The 18,872-nt window shown below is 41.8% G+C and overlaps 1 protein-coding gene across 4 annotated transcripts in view; it reads left to right on the top strand.

Annotated features, from left to right (window-relative positions):
- TSPAN4 (tetraspanin 4) overlaps positions 1-18,872 on the top strand; it is a 752,078-nt gene that overhangs the window by 69,997 nt on the left and 663,209 nt on the right. The gene's annotated exons all lie outside the window — the stretch shown is intronic.

Genomic DNA, 18,872 nt, shown 5'->3' with positions numbered 1-18,872 from the left:
TTGTCTCCAAGGCTAGTTTTGTATCTTCTAAAAATAGAAATGTGCTCCACTGTTGGAAGAGAAAATACACAACTTAACACACAGTGTAAAGTTAAAAAAAAACCTTTAAGAAACCTTTAATAGGGCAAGGGATTGAACCCCCCCCCCACCTTTAAACATTTTAATTAAAAATGTGTAACTGTAGTTGAGTTCTCTTGGTATTATGGGAAGAGTAATCAGCCCTTAAAGTAACTTTAGTCAAAACTATAATAAAAAAGAAAGCTAATTCATTAATAGTTACAACTGGGACAGCGTAAATTCTGTATATCCAAGACCAGTAATGTTCACACATTTATATTCTGCGTGGGATAGCAAAGCGATTCTCAGTTTTGCCCACTGGAAACCCATTGCTTTGGGAGTATTTGGGCAAATGGAAGGTCCATAAGGATACCCCAAATAAATGGGAAAATTGGTATAATCAGCAGTATCATTAGGTGTAAAGATGACTATTTGGTAAAATAAAAACCATAACTTGTTTGTTGGCTAAGTTCTTGAGAAACTACCCCCCATCCCCTCGTGCTTTTAATATCTCACTCATGGTTACAGGAGATGTCATTAGTATGATGGAAACTTGCTTCTCTGTTTTCTTGTCATCTACATTGGGTGAAGTTGGGGAAGGGATGAACCAGCCAACCCATCAAGGCTCAATCTTAGTGAAAAGGAAGTATTAAGGCAGATGATTTCTGGGTTCAGAAAAGCGTGGTATTTGAACTGCTCTTGATGCAGCTGCAGTGCCCCGGAATGATCCAGATGGTAGTTTCATGGATTTCTGTAGCTTCGTCTCTTGTAACCTCAGGGAACTTGTTCACTTATATCCATGTTTTAACATCTTTATTGAATTACTGCAACTGTTCTATCTGTAGACGTGCTTTAAAGATTACCTGGAAGCGTCAGTTGATTGAGAACAGGACCAAAAGGGTTTTGACTAGTACGTTTTATTTGGATTGTATCTCTGAGGTATTAAAAGAGCTCTAGTAGCTGCTGTCTGTTCATTTCTTAGTTCTGTTCAATGTTCAGAAATTGACCCGAAGCCCTAAATGTCTTAGAACCCAATTCCCTGCACACAACTTCTCCAGTATCAATCTGCCAGCTCTCTCAGTTCATCAACTTAGAGATTTTTCTCCGCTTCATTCTTAAAAGAGGGCAGACATGCGGTAAGTCCAGAGGGAGCCTTTTAGGAATGAAAAACTTCCCCATCTAATCAATCTGCTTCTATTTCAGTCTGTTTTAGGCAAATCGTTGGCTTATGCTCTTCTGTTGATCGTACTTGAGCATATTGTTTTGATATTTTAATTAAAGGAAACACTGGGGAACCAATTCTATTGAAGGCAGTATATAAATAGCGTAAATGAAGAAGTCCCTGCAGAAGGTTACACAAACAAGCAGACTGTAGCTTTGCTACTCTCACGTCCCCTGACAAAAGCAATTTAGTAAAGGGCTAGGGAATAACCAGTCATTGTCCGCATTTCTAACCTTCTAGTCTCTTTTCAAATTCTATCCATCCTCCTCCAAGAAACACAGCTGGAGTTACGGTAAGTTTTATGATACTCAGAGTCAGCTCTGGTTTAATCAAAGCTGCACCTGGCTAGGCTTTAGAGCAGTGTTTCTCAAACTTGGCGACTTTAAGTCCTGTGGACTTCAACTCCCAGAATCCCCCAGCCAGCATAGCTGGCTGGGGAATTCTGGGAGTTGAAGTCCACAGGACTTAAAGTCGCCAAGTTTGAGAAACACTGCTTTAGAGTATCCTGGGCTAACCACTCACTGCCTTCTGTAGAGCTGCTTGGCTTACTTGATTGGCTGTGGCCCCATCTAGTGGCCTGTAGCTGTAGTGGCAGTGCTGAGCCCCTAAGGTGACAATTCAGAGGTCTCCTTTGTCAGAAACTGTCTGTTTGCCCTGTGTCAAAGTCCAGACAAGGAGCACAGCAAGGAATACGAGCTCTGTGTTTATTTCAAGATTGTTATTAAGAGAATTTTGCAGAACTGGGGACCTTGTTGTTACGTAGGTTGACAGCAGGAGAATCTTACATGCACAAAGATGGCAAGGCACACTAATTCCCACGATGGAAGAATGGATGATAAAGGTGATGGAGATAGCCGAGATGCCAAAACTGTTTTAATCAATGAGAAGAATGTAGCTAGTTTTGTTTCTATTTGGAAACTCTCCTGGACATTTTGCATTGAAACTGAAAACAACGAAACTTTGGTGATTAGAATGATTGTGTTAGATTAGAATGAATTTAGATGTAGCTTGAAATATTGTGAAATGTAATGCAAAACTTGACCTTTTTTTTGTATCTTACTGCCCTAAAATATAGGAAGTCATTTTTTCTTTTTCTCTCTCTGCACTTCTCTCTTTTTTCCTCTTAGTTCGCTGACATTTGTTTTTCATGTATTTTTATTTTTTAATGTCACTTAATAAAAAAAATAATAATCCAAGACTGAAAGTGTTTCTCCCTTCCTTTACTTTTACTTTTTCAAATACTAGGGAGGGTCTCTTCTGAAACATTTCCTATGCTCTCCCTCCTTCTATGGACCGAGATACTTTTGACCACAATTGAGCCCAAAATTTCTGTAGTTAAGTGAGACATTTATTAAGTGGGGTTTGTCCCATTTTACAACTTTTCTTGTCATAGTTGTTAAGTGAATCATGCACTATAAGTTAGCAACCTGGTTGTTAAGTGAACCTGGCTTTCCCATTGACTTTGCTTGTCAGAAGGTCGCAAAAGGTGATCACGTGACCTTGGGACACAGCAACCGTCATAAACATGAACCAGTTGCCAATCATCTGAATTTTTATCACATGATCATGGAGATGCTTGCAAAGGTTGTAACTGTGAAAAGCGGACACAAGTCACATTTTTTTCAGTACTGTTGTAACTTTGAACAGTCACTGAATGTTATAAGTCGAGGACTGCCTGTATTTTTAGTTTTAATCATCTCCATTTTGAATGCTGATTTTTCTAGTTCTAAATATCTGTTTTTATATACATATTCTTTTTATTGACTATTGTACACCGCTCAAAGTCGCTCGTTCTGAGATGGACAGCTATATAAATTAGATTAATAAATAAATAAGTTTTGATAGCTAAGGGCTACCAGTGTATTGTGATCAATGAGTTCTTTTAAATGTTTAAGAACTGGTTCTGTCAATTCCATTGCCTGATCTGTGCCACTAGTCACAGAACAGCTGACAGGTGCACCACACATGGGGCCTCACCTCTGCTGTCAACCAGCTCACAATTCCAGAACATTTAACAATTGACTGTCATGAGCCAGTGTGAACCAGCTCCAGCTTACCACTGATTGTGGGTCATAACAACTGGTCTCTGTCCTTCTCTGTCTGGAATAAAACAGCCAGTTATTGCCTCTCCAACTGTTGCACTGCTGTCCCCAGGCCAGCTAGCCTGAAAAAAAAAGGAGAAACTGGCATTAGTTTCAGCTAGCAATTCTACTCCTTGGGAGAGGAGGTAAGTGGTGGCAGAAGCTCATGTCTCAATTAAAATCCCTGCTGGACCCAGTTGGAATACATAGGGACCATAATTACCCAGACACTCTTATTGTTCTCAGGAGAGTTGTCATATATCCTAGAATTAACGTTCTTCTTTCTCTTAAGACTGTGCTGGAAGTCATGTTTGGTTAGTATAGCATTCCTCTCTTGGGAGCCCTGTTCTTTAATTCCAGATGTGCAATGTGGTTACTCCAGTGTGAACTCACAGATTCCAGGATTGCGCTAAAGCTAAGATTCGAATGTACAGTGAGAGAGCAGCACTATTTTCTTAATAGTTTATTGTGTGTCCATTTGAATGCTTCATGCTGACTGAGAAGCAGAAGCGGAGGGTAGTGAAATGGATGGTGATTTTATCTTGTGATAATTTGCAATCAGAGACAAATTGGCAACCCAAAAGCATAAAACTATATTTTAGGGTATGAATTTCAAAAGTACAAAGGGATGTATAAAACTTGATTCTTTCTAATGCAGGAGGTAAAGATAAAATCTTCACAAGAGCTCTGGAGTCTGCTTAAAGACGGCTATTATGGAAATGTTTGGTCTTTGTTTTAAATCAAAGCTACCATTTTGACTCCTCTTTGGCTAAATTATATTGTGTTGCCTGACAGGCTCTTTACCATGGAAGAACTACTATTACATCACCATATATTGCTGTCTAATTGGGACCATAATTTTACTGATTCATGAAGAAGACAAGATACCTCTCTGTAGTTTTAATCAATAAATCAAGACACCAAATGCTACCAATTTTCTTACCTCCTTATGTAGCAATCTCATCTTCCCACTAGGTTCTCCTTGGGGTTAATGAAAAGAAACTAGTTGAGCCTTTCTTTTTTATTTTTCTTTACAGGGAGATGCTTATGAACATCTATAGTCTTACCTTTGGAGTGGTACATGCTAAAAATGTAAGGCTGGCCTCGTATAATGCTGATATTCTACCCTAGATGCCAGATGGTTGGGGGCAATATGCTTACTCTGTAAACTACTTGGAGAGGGCTGTAAAAGCACTATGAAGCGCTATGTGTCTAAGTGCTGTTGCTATTGCTATATCAGTAGCAAAGCTTTCATTAGATCCAAACGGGGGTAAAAATGATGTCTATTTCCATCTATGTGCCTTCCCAATCTGGTGCCTTCCAGTTGTGTTAAACTAATTTCCATTATACTTGGTTAGCATAGTTATTGGCTGGCCAGGTTTGGAATTATGAGAGTTACAAACCAATGGAACTGGAGGAAAACCTGGTCTATAGGACTGTTGAGAGGAAGAAAAAAATTAGTTTAATATTTGGTTGGCCCGTTGAGGCTGTTTTTTGACCTCCCCGGGCTTCAGCCTCTGGAGGCTGGGGAGGGCGAAAAACAGGCCCAACGGGCCAACTGGAGGTTCGGAAACAAACTTCTGGTTGGCTCGTTGGGGCTGTTTTTCACCCTCCGGAGGCTTTAGGAAAGCCTCAGCAGGCTGGGGAGGGCAAAAAACGAACTTCCGGTTGGCCCACTGGGCCTGTTTTTTTGCCCTTCCCAGCCTCCGGAGGCTTCCCTGAAGTCGGGGGAGGGCAAAAAACGTCCCCAACTGGCCAACCTGAAATTTGGAAATGATCCATTTCCAGCTTCCAGAGGTTTTCCGGGGGGCTGCGGGAGGCCGTTTTTGCCCTCCCCAGGCTTTAGGAATGCCTTTGGAGTCTTGGGAGGGGTGGTGCTCACATGCGTGAGGGGGGACGTGAGTGCATGCACAGGTGGGGGGGGGGGAGGATTGAATTGGTGTAGGCATGTGCACGCGGGGGCAATTTTGGCACACCATAAGAAAAAGGTTCGCCATCACTGGTATAGGGCTTCCTGCTTGAGAAGGGGTTGGACTAGAAGACCTCCAAGGTCCCTTCCCAGCTCTGCTATTCTGTTATTATCTGTCTCTCATTAGATGCATTCAAATAGAGGCTAGGCATAAATCTGTCCGGGATCCTTTAATTTGGATTCATGCATTGAGTAGGATATTGAACTCGGTGGCCCAAAAGGTGCTTTTCAGATTGATGATTCTGTGATATTTTTTTTAAAAAAAGTTTGCCTCTTTTTTCCAGCTCTAACCTAAGAACTGTTGTTCAGTCCAGAGATTTTATGAATCTTTAATAGGACATTTTCCAGCACTTTTCCCACAGGGAAACCAGGGCAATTAAATGGTTGAATAATAATACCTAGCATGTAGCTAGATACATTAAAATGGAGATACCTAGTTCTCTTTCTACAAAACCTTGCAGAATATCTGTAAAAGCAGAACTGAGCTGGTAGAGGCAAAGGTTGAGGGTCTCAAAACTCCTGCCTACAAATCCTCTGAGTTTACACATTCTGACCTACCTTCCTATCTACGATTTTTTTTTTACACATTACTATTGTTGATGGATGAGGTGCTGGTAATCTGTCTCCTGTCTCATCTATATGCACACAATCAACCTATCTTTTTCTCTTTTCTCCCTGGCTCAACCCAATTTAAGCCCCACATCAGTCTAAGAAGCACTCTATATCAGCTGTGACTCACAAAAGCTTATAACTTAAAAAATGATAGCTGCAAAAAGGACTGCTAGACTCCTCCTCTAGTCTTTGCTTCTATACACTCCTACTAATCCTGCTTTGTTGTAGTTCTTGGTAGAGACAAATGGCATCCCTTTTGTCCTGGGAAAGGCACTCACGTTGCTTGGCACCTTTGGGAGACCGCTAGGTTGGGGAGTGGCGTTCTGCCTGGCCAGAGGGGGGGGGGGTTGCCAGGCGGCTGCTCCCTTGCGAACTGGCTCTCGAAGAGCTGGGCACAGCCTCAGAGGCGAAGCAGCCATGAGGTGACCACGCTCACGAGCAGCTACCCGGCAAACCCCTCTCCAGCTGGGCAGAGTGCCATTCACTGACCTAGGGGGTATCCCTAAGGCGCCAAGGCACGTGGCACTCTGCCCGCTCCCCATCTCTTGTGGCTTGGCACATTCAGGATACCCCCTAGGTCAGTGCATGGAGCTCTGCCTGGCTGGAGGGGGGGGTTTGCGGGAGCGCCTGTTCCACCCCACCACGCTCCGAGCATAACTTCTTCTCCAGCTTCCAAACTCCAAAACTCGGCTGCCGAATCTTCCAGCAGCGGCCGCTCTAGGAGTGTGCTCTATGGCTAGTGGCTGGCTGCTGAAAGACTCTCTGTCTGGAAGACTCTTTGTCCGGCAGCAGACCCACAACTATAGAGCGTACTCCTAGAGCGGCTGCTGCTGGAAGAGTCGGCAGCCAAGTTTTGGAGTTTGGAAGCCAAAGAAGTTATGCTCGGAGCGCTGCGTGGGCGGAACAGGCACTTGCGCAACCCCCCTCTCCAGACGGGCAGAGCTCCATGCACTGATCTAGGGGGTATCCCGAATGTGCCATGCCATTGGAGCTGGGGAGCGGTCAGAGCGCCACGTGGCTTGGCGCCTTAGGGATACCCCCTAGGTCAGTGAATGGCTGCTTCGCCCCTGAGGCTGTGCCTGGTTCTTCGGGAGCCAGTTCGCAAAGGAGCAGCTGTCCGGCAATCCCAAAACAATAAGCCTTCCCCCTATAATAAGCCTAAGGCCATATTTCATGGGGCAGAAGAAAATAAGACCCTGTCTTATTTTCGGGGAAACACGGTAGCTTAAAGGAGAAATTCAGCAGGTAGGCTGATGCTGAATTTTACAGATGGTAGAGGTGTGCAACTGCTTTTGTGATGGATTCAATGCATCCCCGTGAGCGACAAGTAGTCTCAGAAATGACGGCTTTTGCCAGCAGAGCCTGAAATTGGGAATTTTTTCTCCCCACCCCAAACAAAAGTACAAAGAGATAAAAAGATCAGTGACAGCCGTGTGCTTTCCCTGTGGGGAAACGGTTGACCTTTTCAGGAGAAGTGGGGGACCACTTGATCTTTAAGCGTTTATATAAAAGTAAAACCTGCTCTGAATTTTTAAGGTGAGGGGATACCACTCCCTGCTTGGCAAGCATGCAGTGGCAGCTGTTCTCCCTAATTGTTTCGAGCAGCTTTTCCCTCTCTGCAAAAGATTGGAAAGCAAAGAAAAAAGTATGTATGTGTGTGTGTGTGTGTGTGTGGGGAGAAGTGATGGGAAGAGGGCAAAAGCTCTTAGGCTACCTGATAGCTAAGATTCCTGGTTTTCTGGACAGGGCTTCTTTTCCCTTCCTAGATATTTAGCATTCAGATTAGTTCTCCCTGAAGCTCTGGACTCTGGTAAAGGTTTGGTGAAGTGGGGATGCAAAAGAAGGGGGAAAAATTAAAGGAGTCTGGTCTAAAGTCAGCTTAGGTAAAGGTAAAGGTTCCCTTCACAGATATGTTTTATTACCTGTTCGCAACCCGTGTGCAATGTGCACGCACGCTCTTCAATATAAATTGTTCTTCGCGCATGCGCAGAACAATTTTCAGTGATCTGCGCACACGCAGTTACTAAAATCCAAAATGGCGGTGGCCCAGCGGCAGTGAGGGAACTGGTTTGGGGGCGTGACAGGCCTGGGTCACTGCCGGTTCTGTGACCCAGGCCTGAATTCCACCACCGGTTCGGCTAAACCGAGCCGAACCAGGAGCAACCCACCTCTGGTGCTAGTCATTCCTGACTCTGGGTGGTGCTCATCTCCGTTTCAAAGCCGAAGAGCCAGCGCTGTCTGAAGACATCTCTGTGGTCATGTGGCCGGAGTGACTAAATGCCCAAGGTGCACGGACCACTGTTACCTTCCCACCAAAGGTGGTCCCTTTTTTTTTCAACTTGCATTTTTACATGGTTTTGAACTGCTAGGTTGGCAGAAGCTGGGACAAGTGAAGGGAGCTCACTCCATTTTACAGTGCTAGAGATTCAAACTGTCCACCTTTCTGATCGACAAGCTTAGCATCTTAGCCACTGAGTCACCACATCCCTAAAGCCAGCTTACTCTGTGTGTAAAAATAAGAGATGGAGGGAGAGGGAGGAAGACTCATTTTATACAGCTGCTATTCCCCCCTCCCTGAATAATTAATAAAAGACCCAAACAAGTACCCTTGTGTGTCATACAGTGTGACTTCCCTTGGCAAATAAAGTGTGCCTCACCCCCCCCCCCCGATAGACTAGGCTCAGCATGGTGGTTTTCTCACCTTAAGCATCCATTAAGGAGACATGCTTGGTCTCGCAAGAGACACTGAAGCTATTGCTCTACATATCCAGTCACCATAGGGGGCCGATGCTTAAAGCGCTGCTCTTAAAATTGCTCTCCCTTTTTTGCAGCAGGGTACTCTGTAGAACAGCAAATTGCTTTTTGTTGTGCTCTTTTCCAAATGGACTCTTTAGGTCTTAAAGAAACTACTGTGCATGCACTGTAATGACTTGGCAAAAGTTTCTTTTTTCTTTTTTTATTACAGTGTTCAGGCTTGAGTAGAAACTATTATGTTCTAATGGGTAAAAAAAAAGAAGGAAAGCCCTTAAGCCTGTCCGTAGCTTTTGTAAAAATGGATTTTAGTTCTTTTGTGTCTCTTGCCGACGTCTTTCATTAAAAGTGCCTCTGCTGGAATTTATTTGCAGCTGGTTTACTGGATGACGGTTGTGTAGGTGAGGAAGAATGGGCTGGCTGGATGAGATTTTTCGCCGAAATGTACTCTAAAGTGGTCAGTGAAAGAAGTTACATTATCATATTGGCATGATTGGCGTTCTGGAGTTTTTATGTGGATCTGAAATGTATTTGCATAAGTTCTGTTCCACTTCTGGCTATAAAGTTGCTAGAATATAATCAGCATTACAGATTTTGAAACAGCGGTTTCTCCAAGTAAAGCTGCTATGTCTGATCCCATTGCTAAGTGCCTGCTTCCCACTTCTTGCAAAAGTGAACGGGGAGTGGGAAGGCCTTACTTAAAAGTTGTGGCAGGAGGAAAGTGAAACATTAACAGTGAATATATTGAGGAAAGGGGTGGACAAGTAGCAGATTTAGTTATTAAAACCTTAAAATAGGGCAAGATTTCTGAGATTAACCCAGCTTATTCCTAACATTCTGTGCCATCAATTTATTCCTAATGTGATTTGAGACACATTGTAAGGTGTCCTTTACAGATGGTCCTCGACTTATGACTACAATTGAGTCAAAAATTTGGGTAGTGAGACATTTGTGAAGTGAGTTTTGCCCCATTTTACGACCTTTCTTGCCACAGTTGTTAAGTGAATCACTGCAGTTGATAAGTTAGTAACCTTGTTATTAAATGAAGCTGGCTTCCCCATTGACTTTGCTTGTGAGACGGTCGCAAAAGGGGATCACACAGCCTTGAGACACAGCAACAGTCATATGTATGAAGCAGTTGTCAATCATCTGAATTTTGATCACATGATCATGGGGATGCTGCAAAGGTCGTAACTGCGAAAAACGGCCGTAAGTTACGTTTTCCAGCATTCTTGTAACTTTGAACAGTCACTAAACGAACTGTTGTAAGTCGAGGACTGCCTGTATTATTAAAGAAGAACAAGTGAGGAGGGAGCTGAGAGCAGGATTCTACTTGCTTGGGGATCATTAGGGGCAAACAGGAGCATGAAAGCTGCATTGCTACTCCTGAATTACTAATTGAATTAGTAGGTAATTGAATTTAGCAGGTTTGCTTCTAAGCAAAGCGGATTGTGAACAGCATGTTTACAAACCCTTCAGATGCTACAAGCGAGAGGCTGAACATTTCTTTTCTCATCTGCGGATAGTTTGTGCCATCATAATGTCATCTTTCTGTGCATAGTAAAATGGTGATATGTGCAGCAGTGTTTGAGTTCAGGTGGGCATGGAGTGCCTGATTAAATCATTTGGCATAGCTCATCAGGGAGCAGTTCGTTAAGGACACCGGCTTCTTTTTCTCATCCAATAGCAGCTGGGGTGATGCTTTCCTGTGGAGAGTAGGAATAATAAAATAATATTCTAATCAGAAGGTCAGGTGGGTAAAAAAAGTTTTGTTAAAAATTGAAAGCCTCTTCCCTGACGATCGGCTGATAGCAACGAAAGATTAGCACACAAACAAAATACTTTTTTTTCTTTAAAAAGTTGCAGATATGTTCTAAGTAAGACACCAATTTGATTTTTGAATGCTACCTCTGCTCTTCTATTTCCTTTCAGCGGTATTCCCAAGGAATATTTGTCCTATGTAGAGGAAATGAAACACCTCTTCCATATTTGTGCTGGCACAAAAGAACCATTTTAAAGTTTCCTGATCTCCTTCAGTGACTCACGAGACGATTTATCCTTTCATGTTATTTTCATGTCGATTGCTATTACAACTTAATAACCTGGTAACAATAGCAGTAGCACTTATATACCGCTTCACAGTGCTTTACAGCCCTCTATAAGTGGTTTACAGAGACAGCATATTGTCCCCAACAATCTGGATCCTCATTTTACCCACCTTGGAAGGATGGAAGGCTGAGTCAACCTTGAGCCTGGTGAGATTCGATCTGCCAAATTGTAGGCGACCGACAGTCAGCAGAAGTAGCCTGCAGTACTGCACTCTAACCACTGCGCCACCCAGTCTCATACAATTGTCATTCCCTGATATTGGCACCGTCTGCTTTGTCAGTGTATCTCCAGTGATGTGGCATATGCTTTATCATTAGACACCAAAACAGGTTGGTGTGAACCTCCAATCATGGATTTTTTTTAAAAAAACCTGCTATGAAGGAGACTCAAAGAGGACAAAAATGTGATCCAGTGATGATGTTCTTATCACCCTGAGTCATTCCATTAATGGGGTGAAATGGCAGACCAGGACACTGAATCATGCTTAGCTCACATGGTCTCTATAACTTTTTAAAATGCTACCTTTGGTCAGGATTGTGACTGCAGTGTGTCACCTTTGTCCTGTCAAGGAGAGTTGTACCATAAGTACTGCCCCCTCCATTGTATCCGGGATCTGATGTCTCACCAAATTTATTTCAGCAAGAGCTGAAATTCGCAGCAAATGAGGCCAAGCTACTAAATGTAAGAATGATTTAAGAAGATGTCATCTAAAAGCAAGCACGTCATCTGACTTCCATTGAGTGTTTTCCTCCTGCTGTTTTCCTGACAGTTCCTAAAGAGGGCAAAATATAAAAACTCTCATGCCTTCTTTTCATCTGTCCTCTGCCCCATTGCTACCCCCTGACTGTCCCTATTGCTGATGATCCTTCTTTTTAACCACCTACGCTCCTGATGTTATTATCTGTGCAAATTCCAGGGAGAGGGTTTGCTTCCTTTGTAAGGAAAGATCAGTGGATATTTGTAGTCTCGCTCTTAATATTGGGATTTAGCTATAAATGTACAGTGAAGGCTACCGGACAAATCCATTGCCCCACATCCAGTGCTTAGGCTTCCCAGAGGTGTCCTTCATCCTCAGTTGATCTCTTTCTATCCCTATAGATCCTCCTCTGCATATCTTCTGTTCTGTACAGTAAATAGTTTTTGCTGGAGAATGACAGGAATGCATGCCATTTACCCCAAGCTCTGGTGGCTTTTAATAATTTAAGATGGGGAGCTTCAAATATCAGCTCCCATTTCATTGGCCAGCCTGAACCATTAGCCAATAATCTGCTTAACAAAAGCTGTGTCCGGGCCAGCACTCGTGAATATATTTTAGATGGAAAAAAGCGAATTCTGCATAGCTTTTTATTTCTTTCAAGGTCTGTGGAAATGGTTAGAGATCATTCAGCTGCCATTCACAGCCTTTCCAGCAGCTCACAGGTTCAGGATTTGAAGGGCATTGGTTAGTGGGTATGCTGTTTTATCTGTTAAAAAAAAACCAAACTAATACACATACTTTCTATCCTTTGGGAGTTTATTCTTTAATGAAAGAAAACTTTCGATAAAAATGCTTTCTGCCTCCCCTTCCTAGTGTCTTTTTTCCAATTTTAATTTATTTTTTTGGGGGGGATTTCTGCATTCCGTAATAAAAAGGGCTTAATTGTGAATGCCAGTGTAGTGTGGAGAAGAAATTAAATGTGTACTGCAGTTCAGTAGCGGAGTAAGAGGATGTTGCAAACCACCATAATTTAAAACTTCACTCGCAGAGCCCTTTTTCCTTCCAAGAGTTTCCCAGTAAAAAGAATTATAGTAGTTGACCATCAGGAATAAAGCTGAACTTTTTAACATATACTAATCTGCAGTGACGTGCGGTGAGGTTAATGGCTGGGGAGGCTGGTGACGTCATCAGGAAGGCGGGGAATGGGACCACGTGTGCTAGAGGCACACATTTCTGCCTCCGCCCTCCGCAGCTCCCGGGCACGCACGGACGGAAGTAGGCAGAATGGCGCCGAGCCTATCTGGCGGGCGAGCGACCGAGGATCGGGCTGCCTCGCTCGCTCTTTCGTCCGCCCGGATCGCCTCGGTGTCGCTGTGGCTACCTCCGTCCGTGCGCGCCTGGGAGCTGCGGAGGGCGGAGGCAGAAATGTCATCCAGGAGCGCCGACAACATTTCTGCCTCCGCCCTCCGCAGCTCCCGGGCGCGCCCGGATCAATCAATATTTATGGATGTATAATATTATAATATTATATATATATATAGTATATAATATTATATACTATTATTTCATGAAGAGAGGTAAGGCTCTGCCTCCCTTGCCTCCCCTGACCGCACGTCACTGCTAATCTGAGGGGTCTTTGGTGCTTCCTGAGCTTGGTTGTTTTCTTGAATTTCATTACCTAAACTAGGTAACATCCTCAGTGCTGGTAAGGAGATGTCTGTAATGAAAACAACCAAGCCCAGAGAGCTCCAAGACGCCCTCATTTTAACCCTGAGCCACACATATTTTCCTCTATTGATATCCTGGTCTTGTTGTGGTCCGCCAGCAGCCTGTGGAGCTGGCAGCAGAGTCAGACATTGAGGTGTTTGGGGAGGAACAGGGGCCAGTCCTGGAGTCTGGAGAAGGCTCAGATGCGGGCTCTGGCAGGGCCATCTGGTAGTTATGTGCTGCCTCCGGAGCCTGATATCAGCAAAGCAGAAGAACAGTGTGAGCCTGTTCCTAGTGTGTGCATGTGCAGAGCTGCCAGAAGGCAAGATCAATGAAGGAAAAAAAGGCAACTCGGGAATAAGACTTGGAGATGACTGGCCCCTTCCATAAGACATAGAATCTGAGCCTTTGCAGGAAGCAATTAGTTCATATAGTCGGTTCAAGCTCTGAGAAGTCCTGTTTGACTCTGTGCTATGTTTGGCCTTGCAAAACTAATTGGCAGTTAGGATTCTGGCAGCGTTTCAAGAGAGATAAAGGTGGGTGCTTATCAACATTACCCTGAAAGACCGTGTCAACTGAGCAGACATCTGTCGGAATCTTCACAGACTGTGAATCATTACGGGCTGTGAATGATCATAATTCACAGCCATCTAAATAAAAGAGGGTTTTGGGGAGTAAGATTGTGATTTATGCTTTCCCAGGAAGCCTAGATCAGAACAGGTCTTCTTTGGAGGAAGAGATACTTTGGCTTTTTCTGCTAAAGCCCAGAAGTGTAGAACCATTTGCTTCCCCATTATCTCTGGACATCCTGTGAGATCCTATGAAGTATATGCGCTTTGGGTTCTCTATCACAAACCAAAAGGCATCCAAGAGTACACCTTCTTTAGAGAATCATTTGCTTTATGGAACATCATTTGCCCTGTTTTTCAGACTGCCTCAATCTTTCTGCCTTTCCACAAAGCCCTAAAATCTCCTAGACCCCTTTTCCTGACAGATGAGTGCATATAGAATGTAAGACCCTTGAACAAGCTATGCATTGGTTGACCTCAGTTGCTCCTGTTATCATTGTTACTTAAATTATTTTGCTTATTTCTATTACTGGTTCACAATGAAGCTATGTGATCAGGCTATGCAGGTGAAATTCCGTTCACAATCCATTGGCTTAGTGGTGGTCGGTGATTGAAATACATATGGGAAATATTGCTCCCACTGCCATGAGTCTGGAAGCAGTTCCATAGGTGGAAGGCATAGACATTTTGGTGAGGTACCGACATTTAGCACTGTAAGGAGCCCCAGACCGTTCCTGAGTGAAGGAGTGGAACGTCTGCCAGTTTGAACCGAGGTAACGGAATGTGAGGCAACTGGCAGTTGGAACAGAGTTCTTTTCAGGTGGAGAGGGGGAGTAGAATGTCTAACTCCTTAGCATCAGAGCATGTTAATCTAAATATATAAATACTGTATAAGAAATACTAATGATCTGATAGTCATTTCAAAAAATCTTTTCTTAGCAAGCACCTAGAAGCCAAGAGGAACATGTGTGCCAAATTTCAAGTTTATGGTCTTTACTGTTCTGGAGATTTCGTGATGATGTGTGAGTGGTATTTCACTTTTATATGTATAGATTTTGCTATCCTTTTCTTTTAATGTTCTGAAGGTCTATTATATTTTATATTATTTTTATCTTTTGTGCTTCTTCAAGTTGGAAGTCACTCAGACTTACTCTTGTAAATTAAGTGGCCATATAAATAAACAAATTTTAGTCAACCTTTTTGCCAATTCCTGAAACATGAAAGCTTGCACTGGAAAAGATTCAGATGAGAAATTTCTTTATTAAATCAATGAAACCAATCTCTAGATATAAAATGGAGTTTGCTGGGTAAAGGGAATTACTGGAAAGATATGGGGAGGAAACAAGAAAGATACACAGCAGTGCAAATGAAATAAATACAATCAACCTAGCAAAATGAATTACTTATTATCTGCTTGTCTGAAATTTTGGGTTTTCAGTACATGTTCAAATACAGTACCCATTGCAGAAAGAATGATTGGAGAAAAATATCTGGATCTTCTGCTTAAGTACTGATAGATGGGTCTTCCTCATCCTGTAGGACTATCCTCAAATTTATTGAATGTGGACCATAATAGAAAGCCAACCTTTTTGTAGAGACTGATTGTTTGTCTAACATGGTAAAAATGCCCCATCTCCATCGGGACCAAAAATACTAGTAGAAATAAGCAAGATGTGAAACTGTCTCATATTTTTACTAAAAGAAACTAAGCAAACCAAGAAACGAAAGGTCAGATGGAACAGGGAATCTAGCAGACACAATGAAGCCCATAGGCTCCCATGGCTGTAGGCCCCATGCTGCTTACTTTTGCTTTTAAGTATTTCCTTCCTGGCAGCCATGCTACATTTTTAAAATACATAGTGAATGCTTCTTGATAAAGCTTTTCCTGTACAGTTAGCTTGCTGGATTCATGTAGTGTTATTGGTGTTTCCAGGCATTACTTGTCTCATCTTCTAATCTTCTTTCTCTTTCTTCTGCTTCTTGCTTCTTATCACAGAAATCCATTAAAGAGGGTAAGATCAAATAGCTGCACAATGCCTATTGATTGGTAACACTAGGAATTGCTCTCCTGGATGCATACCTTGAGGTTGGGGAAGATGAGAAATGTGAAGGTGTTATCTGTGTAGTCAGAAATTTGTTTTGGCTTAATATTCATAATCCCCATGGTGTCTGCAAGATCCAACCAAAGCGGTATTTTATAATCCCAATTGGGCCGGTGCTTCTTCCATATTCTCATCAAGGCACTACGGAGAACATGGTTGTTGAACACTTTATCCACCCTGTCTTCATAAAAAAGATATGCATGCCATCCCAGAACAAGATCATGGCCTTCTATATTAAGCAATTCCATTTTTGTTTTCCCGAACCAATCTGCTACATGCGTTAATACCGAGCTTCATAATACAATCGAAGGTTTGGGAGTCTGAGGCCGCCTCTTTCATGTGTATCTTGCATAATCTTCATCTTTACTCTCGGTTTTTTCTCCTTCCAAACAAATTTATTTAATGTTGTTTGCCAATTTAACAAGGTTTTATCTGACTTGAGCACCGGAATCATCTGGAATAGAAAGATAAATCTAGGTAGAATGTTCATTTTAATTGCTGAGATCCTTCCAAGCAAAGACAATTGTAACTTTTTCCACGCTTCAAGATCTTTCTGTATCTTTTGCCACAACACTTCATAGTTATTTGAAAAAAGTTTTGTGTTTGATTCTGAAATTTGTATTCCTAAATATTTAACTTTAGAAACTATTTCAAAACCTGCTAAACTTACAAGTCTCTTTCTTTGAGTCTCTGTCATGTTTTTAACCATCATTTTCGTTTTGTTTTGATTTAGTCTAAACCCAGACACCATGCCAAATTCTATTATGATATTTTTCATCTGGATTATTGATTTCAAAGGATGTGAAAGGGTAACAACCAGATCATCGGCGAATGCTCTAGTTCTGTATTCCTTTTGTCTGATAGCTATGCCATCTAAGGATTTTGAGTCCCGAATTGCATTCAACAAGACTTCCAAAGTTAAAATAAATAACAATGGGGATAATGGGCAACCTTGTCTTGTGCCTTTTTGTATCTCGAAAGTTGTTGACAAATTTCCATTAATAATAAGTTGTGCATTTTGTTGCTGATAAATTGCTCCAGTCGCCTGCCGCAATCGTGGTCCCATATCCATCTTTTCCAAAGTCTTGGTTAGAAAGTTCCAATTCACTCGATCGAAGGCCTTCTCTGCATCCAAGAAAACCAGCACTGCAGAGATCTGCTTATTCTTATCAAGATAGTCAATTAAATCTATGAGTTGCCTTACATTCTCCTTCATATGTCTGCCTTCAATAAATCCTGCTTGATCATGATGAATAATCTCTTGAATAACCGGCATCAATCTGTTGGCTAATACTTTAGCAAATATTTTATAATCTGTGTTCAGAAGAGATATCGGCCTGTAATCCTCTGGTTTCTTAGGGCCCTCTTTATCTTTAGGTATCAATGAGATAAAAGCTGCTTTCCATGAGGGAGGTATTTTACCTCCTTGTTGTATATTACAAAATAATTGTGTAAGATATTCAATCATTTCCAGTTGTAAAGTTTTATAATACATTGCAGTCAAACCATCAGTCCCTGGAGCCTTAGCTAATTTAAGTTGATTTATAACTAAAGTGATCTCATCAGCGGTTATAAGACGTTCCAAATTTGCCTTTTGAAGCACAGAAATTTTTGCAACCCTTTTTCCTTCCAAAAAATCATCTATTAACTTGTTCTGTATATTATCCTGTACATATAGCTTAGTATAATAGTCCACAAATGATTTTTTAATCAACTCTTGTTGATATACCATCTTCCCTCGAAACTCAATTTTATCAATAATTCTGTCATTCATATTCCTTCTCAAAGTATATGCTAACCATCTACCAGGTTTATTAGCGTTGGCGAAGGTGTTATGTTTAGCAAATTGCAAATTGGTTGCTGTTTGTTCTGCTATAAGCATCTGAAATTGATCTTTCAACAGCTTTAGCGCCATCTGGAGCGCCTGGTCATTCGGGTTTATTATAAGCAGCTGTTCTTTGCGTTTTATTTCATCTTCCAATTCCATTCTCCTTTTCTGTCTAATTTGTTTGTGTTTAAAGTTCATATGTATCAGGACCCCACGCATATAAGCTTTACTTGCATCCCAAACTATTTCAATGGGAGTGCCCTTATTCATATTAAAACTGAAAAATTCCTTCATGTGTTTTTTAAGTTCATCAACATTTTTTTCATATCTAAATAAATTTTCATTTACTCTCCAAGACCTTCTTGGCCTCATCCCTAATTCAATTTGTAACCACACCGGACTATGATCGCTAAGTGACCTGGCGAAAATCTTGGATTTCTTGGCTTTAGGAAGTAGATCCGGTGTTAACAAAAAGAAATCAATCCTTGAAAAGGATTTATGTCTATCTGAATAGAAAGAAAAATCCATCTCATTTAAATGTTGCGTCCTCCAGACATCTTTTAATTTCAAATCGTCTTGTAAATCAAAAAAAGCCTTTGGTAATTTGGTAGTGAATTTCGTCTTTGTACTCTTGTCTATCTTTGGAGAAATCACTCCATTCCAATCTCCCATTATTAGAATACTCTTAAAGTTCCAGTCTAAAATTTTTAAATGGAGCATCTTATAAAAACTTTCTTGGCATTGGTTAGGAGCATATATTCCTAGCACCAAAATGGAACCGAAGTCTGTATCAAATTGAATTGCTATATATCTACCAGCGTCATCTGCCTCTATAACTTTAGTTGAAAATCTTTTATTTATATATATCACCACACCATTTTTCTTTACCAAATCAGAGGCAGCATAAAATGTTCCCAGTTTTGAATTCACTAAGTACTTCTGGTCTTGCAGCCTAATATGAGTCTCTTGAAGGCAAACAACATCATTATTAAATTGCTTCAAATAATAAAATATTTTTTTCCTTTTTTGTGGGGAGTTCATTCCATTCACGTTCCAAGATAATAGCTTAAGCATCTTTAGATCTGGTCTGGAGCGCTGAAAGCATTTGCTGAAGATCTCTCTCCACAAGACCAATCTTCGGCCCTGCTCCTCCCATGGCTCCGGTTTG

The sequence above is a fragment of the Natrix helvetica genome, assembly GCF_964273705.1.
Source record: "Natrix helvetica genome assembly, chromosome: 1".
Classification (NCBI taxonomy): Eukaryota; Metazoa; Chordata; class Lepidosauria; order Squamata; family Natricidae; genus Natrix; species Natrix helvetica.
Note: the sequence above shows the minus strand (reverse complement) of the source record. Positions and strands in the feature narration are given on the sequence as shown.